Source organism: Numenius arquata, chromosome 3 (genome assembly GCF_964106895.1).
Source record: "Numenius arquata chromosome 3, bNumArq3.hap1.1, whole genome shotgun sequence".
NCBI lineage: Eukaryota > Metazoa > Chordata > Aves > Charadriiformes > Scolopacidae > Numenius > Numenius arquata.
This window is the reverse complement of record NC_133578.1, coordinates 70,651,378-70,658,291: the sequence shown is the minus strand read 5'-3', so window position 1 is coordinate 70,658,291 and position 6,914 is coordinate 70,651,378.

Here is a 6,914-nt window from a genome sequence, read left to right as displayed (position 1 = left end):
TGGGCCAACTCCAACAATACCTTGAGAAACATAGGAACCTGATCTTATGTTTCCATAAAAGGCATCTTAAACATGTAAGAAATATGGCGCAAGCGTATTTCATGACATTATTAAAACAGTCATGGGGTTTAGTCTTCTCTTCTTGGATATGAATTGTCAGAATTTATAGTGTTAATTCTAAAAATTAACCATAAAGATGTGCATAAGTGTTTTATGTTGCCCAATATTGTCCTAAAGTGTTTATTCTGAAAATTATAACATATATGTAATGGTAAATGTAAAATATTCTGAACGACCTTCAAGCTCATCTTATACTTTTTTCTATCATGGCTTTTTTTGTCAATATCTTTGCACAACTCTGTGGGAAATTGACAACTGATTTTTGAGCCTTTGACAAAAATGATCCAGCAATTCATGTGAACAAGTCAAGTTTTTTCTAGGTCATTACAGCAGAATGATGTTTTTAGACCCTGGGGTTCAAGAAGAAACAGCAATTGCTTTCTCCTTGGAAAAATCCGATGGACAATGTATTGTCCATTGTAATTGACAATGACCATTTGAAGGTGCTGTTCTCCTCAGTAGTCCTCCCTTAGTGGAAGATAAAAGTTTAAGCAAAGAAACAACTCTAAATGTTGCTAAGTCAGTGTCTGAAACACCACTGACATACAAAGAACTGGCTTCCTTGTTATGCAGCTACCATTTCAAAGCATTTCCCCAAGGTTAGCTTGAGGGTGAGCTGCACCAGCAGGAGACTCCATCATGTTGTGGTCTCAGCACTTTTCTGCTATATCTTAGTGGAAATTCATGTCACACATTATTCATTACAGAGCTCGGGGACTTCCAGACCTGCCAGTTGAGAGGTGTGTCACCTGCACTTACAAGCTACAGAAACACGGCCTTATCTCTTAGCCCTTATAAACTCAATTTCTGTGCAACCTTTTATACCAAAGAAGTTGCCATGTGATCACCCTCTGTTAAGCTTTCACAAGATTTCCTACAGAGTAGAGCACAAACACGTATTGCTGTCTTTTTACATCTCTCCCTCAGTAGCTGGTAGAAATTTTACTAAAGTTAAAAATGTATCATTGACCAAATAAAATACATTTTTAAAATGACAAATTATCCATCAGGTCCATTTTCTTTTTCCCTGTTTGCCATCAGAATGCCTTTCAGACTGCGAGGTGCCCTATTTCAGGCTGTAATGCCTATCAGAATGGATGTATAGATCATGCACACATTAGAGCCATGCATATGGCCATCAAGATAATCAGTGTGGAAAGAAAAGTTGCAGATTGCATTTGCCAGTGAAACAACCTCCTACCACCCTAATTAAAAAAATAAATAAATAAAGTAAATCCACAACTCAGTTACCTCTGAGTAACTCATAGGCTGATATTTGTTCTCAAACAAGATGATCATTAAGGCAATTTATGTTACTCAAGAAAACATATATAATTCTAAGTTGAAATAACAGGAAAACAAACTGATTTAGTAAAACCTGTGGGAGTGAGAGAGAATATTGTAAATTGGGAGACCAGACTGGGCACAGAAGGCAGTTATCTGGAGAAGCTGTGGATTCACCAGGTATTCTCCTTGGAGCTACCTTAGGAGGAGTATTTCTAGGAGAGGTGAGGTCACAAAAGCATTCCTTGTGTTTTCTAGAATGTGGATGCAAATTCAAATGCTGTAAGTCATTCAAATTTAATAATGCTCTGAATGTAGGACTGGCAGTGAGGGACTGCTGTATTATATCCCAAACTGTATCTTTTTAGAAAGAGGACACAGCAGGGGATGGAGGAAACAGATGATCCCACATCTGCCTGTTGTGGAGCTATTTTTGTAAAGGTTGCAAGATTACAGCTCTGATTATTGTCAGAGATGCAGAGATCTGGCTAAGTCTTTTTAATCAAATTGTTCTCCTTAAAATATGCGACTCTGTCTTAACCAAAGCATTTCATGACAAAATGTGTCAACTGAATTTTAATCAGAAAAGGTTTTTTGTGTTCAGGGTAAAATTCCCAGTGAGAGAAAACCTACTTTATAGTATCCAATATGCTGATGATTAGGCCCTCCATGATCTCTGCAGCTGAAGGAGACCTTGATTCTTTGTCCCAGTCTAACAATTTCCCTGTTACCAGTGAATATTTTAACCATGGACTAACCACATAGAATCATAGAATCATAGAATGATTTGGGTTGGAAGGGACATTAAGGAGCATCTAATTCCAACCCCCTGCCATGAGCAGGGACATCTCTCACCAGACCAGACCTCACAGGCTCCTAATTCCTTCCTCCCCAGAGCTGCATATGAAGGATTTCCAAAGATGCTTTTTCCAGCTTGAGGTGAAAGGGCAAAATGTTTTTCCCCAAAATGCTGAACTGTTTCCCAGTGAGCTCTTACAATCTGCAAGTCAACTGGAGAGACTGGGAGACTACTGTTTCCAGCTCCTGTGCTCCCAAATCAGCAGCAGCCAGTGCTGGGCTGGATGCCACATCTTTGCCTTAGTCTCACTTGCATAAAATCCAGAGACCACGAGGGTAAAATAGCCACATCTTTGAAAAGTGGTACGGGATGGTGCTTCATGCTCATTACCTGGGGTATATTCCTCCTCAAATGGAGCATGCCCTGATTTCACAATTACTCTCCACTGACCTTATTAGGCTGAAATAACTATATAACATCAGAAGTCACAACTCCTGCTTGTATTCTGTTCTAGTGATTCAATTACGACGCACGTGGAACAGCCGTGTAACACCAGCATTGTGTATCTAGGCCACTTGAAATATAAATGGACATTATTAAAGAGTGGAGGCATTTAGATATAAATAACCGAGGAGTGCAATCAGCTTCAGAACATCAGCTTTAAAAAAAAGCAAGCTTGTCATTTGCTTACAAATGCCTGTTTCCCATTTGCAACGGTTATTTCTATAAGTTTGTTCTGTTTTAAAAAACTACTTTAACCTCAGTTTGAAGTGAAACTTGCTGGTGTCAGCTATTGCTGGGGGGAAGGAGGGGAATCTCATTTCAGGTAAACTGGGTCAGTTCCCTTCTTTGTCATTATGAATAATTTCATTGCTGCAGTTTAAAAAAAGTTATGTAAGTTGTCTGTATCATGGAGGTACTCAATTCACATAGCAGCAAGTGGCTAGAAGATATGTGGGGTTTCATTTACCTATACACAATGCGAAAAAATCTTTTAGACATACTGTTTATAATAAGTAAAATCAGTTTCACCAACACGGAAGAAGTTCATTCTCTCATCTAAAATGAACTATTCCCACATTTCTGTATAACAAAATATAGTCCTTTTCATTGATAAAGCACTGTTTTCTTTTATCCATGGAGTTTATTTGAATTATTAAGTAGAACACATTATTAAGTAGCACGACTCCTTAGATAATTCATGGTAAAACTGCATTAAAATATTGTATAACTTAACATAAACATAAAATTCTATATTACTTTCCCCATAAGCCTTTTGTGAATCTTTTGAGTCAGCATATCACTAGTATTTTTGCTTTTACAGTCTTTGAGGGCTCATTTCTTTAATTCCAAAATTTCAGGGAGCTTTTGTTGGTTGTTTTTTTTTGATTTGGGTTTGGTTTTTTCCCTTGAAAATATATTATGTATGAACCCGAAGATGTGGAAAGAGAAGGAACAGCAAAACTCACAAATAATATGAGTTCCCTTTGGAACAGTTGTTCCATAGGGTTTTAAGATACCATTACATTTATGCATTGTCTTTGAGTTTCTAAGTTAACCTAGTAAAATCTATTTTCTGTTCTGAGGATGTAAGCAAAAGCTCTCCCAGAGAATGTAAAAAATCTTATTTTGAAATACAGTCAATCATCAGAGATTTCAGTCTTATAAAAAACATTTATATTCATCAGATAAAGAAAATAGATGTGAGAATTTCTACCATGTTAAATATTTTCTTTTTTCTTTCTCTGAAAAAAAAACCCCACAATATTACATTTGACCACTACAATGTAACAGAGGGAACAGCTTCAAACAAAGAGGAGATAAATTTCCTGAACTTAAGGAACTACATCCGGATTCAAGTGGTTCTTTGGCTCTGACATAGCCTTCCAAAGCACCCTTAGCTAATTACTTTTGGCTAAACTGGCTCCATTGCTTATATGAATAGGGCTGCACAATATGAATCCTCTCACTTATGTGAATAAGGTTATTTGTGAATTATTCATATTGAGTGTACTGAAACAATTTGTCATTTTCCTGGAAGGAAATTAATTATCTTTTTTTTTTTTTTTTTTTTTACAAGGAGAAATCAGTGCCTCACAGTCTGATCCAGTTCCTGTTCTTTTAGCTCTTACCATAAAACAAGAAATTAATCGAAAGACCTCATTGAACCATATTTTCTACTCCCCCAATACTACATCTGTCTTTTTAATATATTATGGAAGGTTATGTCTAGTGTGGTTAGCAAGTTGTGGTCTCAAGATGCAATGTTTTCAGCAATTCCCTCAGGAGATCCTGCTGCTGTCTAATGCACTGCATTTATTCATAGCAACATTTCCTAAATATTGACATACTGCCATCATGCATATAACATTATACTAAGTTTAAAATAAGACATGTTGGAGCACCACCTTACTTCCTCTTCCTGGAAGCATGTATATATCTGTCAATTCATTATCCTCTTGGTCACTGAAAAGTTTAAAGAATGACTGGCAATTTTTTTTCTCCTTCATGGTAAAGTGCTTTAACACCTTCGCTCCTCAGAGCAGCAACTACCTAACCTCAACCAACAGTCTTATTAACATTTTCTAGCTTGGACTAGCTGTATAACAGCTTCCAGACAAGCTTTTTTTGTCCAAAAAAGACATCAGTTCTTTGACTGTTCCCCTAGATGTCCTCACAGGCTATCCAAAGTCTCTTACAGACCTGTGGATGCCCAGTAAGCCTTAAATCCTCACAGCACTATAACTACACCACTGCTGCACCCTGGCCCGCCAGGCACTGTTGCTAAGGTTAACTTTTCACTAAGCCATACAGGCTCCAACCTTGTTATATAAAATGGAAACAGCGTGAAGGACAAAATTTTACCCATTGTACATGGATAGATGATGTGAGAAGGTTGGTGTCTAGAAAGAAAGACATGGGAAGGTGGTTCAAACCTAGCTAAGTGCATTGGAGATTTAATTGATGAAAAAAACACATACAGCAAATAGGATTGGGAAAGAGGGATGGGGGCTTATGTGCTTTGTGCAGTGCATTATACTATGTTGTCCCAAACATACAAATAAGCTCATGTAGAGCTAATTTATTGGTTTCTCCTGTACAAAACTCTGTACAATGCAGAGTAGGTGCACCTGGAATATTAACAGGTAAGATGGACACTTGGCTCTGTGTCAAGAGGAGCTAGCACCTTAAAAGAAAGGGTCAAGGTGAAATATGGGTAAGACAAAACAGTATGGGTGGGGGACTAAAAGAAAATGTTGATAAAGACATTAGGATCTTCTATTTGTAATTAGCTTGAATGAAATCTGCATAATTACAAATCTTTGAATAGGAATGCTCAAGGGGGAAAAGTGGAGGCTGTTCTGCCCCTTCAGCGGAAACTCATCAACAAAAAAAAGGAGAAATGAGTCCTAGACTGCTGCTGCGATCCCTCGGTAATGACAGTCTCTCATGATATTTCTTAAGCAATAACTTGCCCTTCCAACTTTGCAGTCCCTTTCCACTATGGTGAAGTCCTGTTCATCTTCAACCCATAGCCTGCCTACATTCTAGAGGAGAAATACTGCCCACGTCTTGGGATAATGATGTGAGCTGAAAATATTTCTTTTCTCCCAGTAAGTTTCTCATAAAAAATTGAACCCAGTCCTTTTGAAGACCAAATGGCACTAAGTTATATTCTAACATTAAACTGCACTAAGAAACTTCCAGAAAAGACATCGAGGACTTGCATCCCACCTCATGCTTTGCTACGTTTGCATCAATGAACAGCATAAATAGGTGTCAAAACTCTCTGCCCAAAGCCTTTATTACTGTAATATCCTACTACGATCTTGTTATTCTTTATCTACGGTTTCATTGGCACACTCACTGTCCACAGAAACCATTACATCAGGCTGCATCTGAGGATGATCTGTTGGATATATTAAAAGCTGCTTCTGAAGCTCTACAACACTTAACGGTTTTCTCAAAGTTAGTACAACGGATGATTCATGCTCTATCCCTTGCCTTTAAGGATGATGGACCTAATCCAGTTTGGGGGTGGGAAGGAGTGAAGCAGACAGCATAATGATGCTCAAACACCCAGGGTACCTAGACGTATCTAGGGATGTAACTGTGAGTCTGGGAAACAGCAAAACAGGAACACTGAAGTATTATCTCATGGGTAATGCTGGGAGGCTGCAACTGCACTAAACTCAGACTAAGGAATGCATTTTCCATTTTCTAAATTGTCATGTTCCCAAATGGGCTCTTAACAATGCTTTACAATCTTAAAAAAAAAAAAAAAAAAAAAAAAAAAAAAGTAAAAGAGATTCATAGGGCTTCAAAGGTCAATTACATTAAAAAATGCTGAATCCTTTTACATTAATGCCCTAATTGTTTTTATTCCAAGAGTTTTCACTCAGATGTCAAATTCAATCTCTCTTTTTCTTCTCCTGGGTCGTGGATGCTTAATATTCCTTACTGACACATAATGAACCTTTTTATTTCTCTTTAATAGGTAGCTTCTTTAAAATTAGTCTCTTTAAATGATTAGCTCAATCTATTGTTCAGCAGTTGGATGTCAAGGGGTTTTTTTTTGGTTTTGGGTTGTGGGCTTTTTTATGTTTCCTATTAGGTCTTTGCTATTACCAGTTATTCTCAGGAAGAAATTAGATCGGGCAGTAGCTGTCAGAGGTCAGCAAGCACCACCAACCCAAAGCGTTAGGAAAAT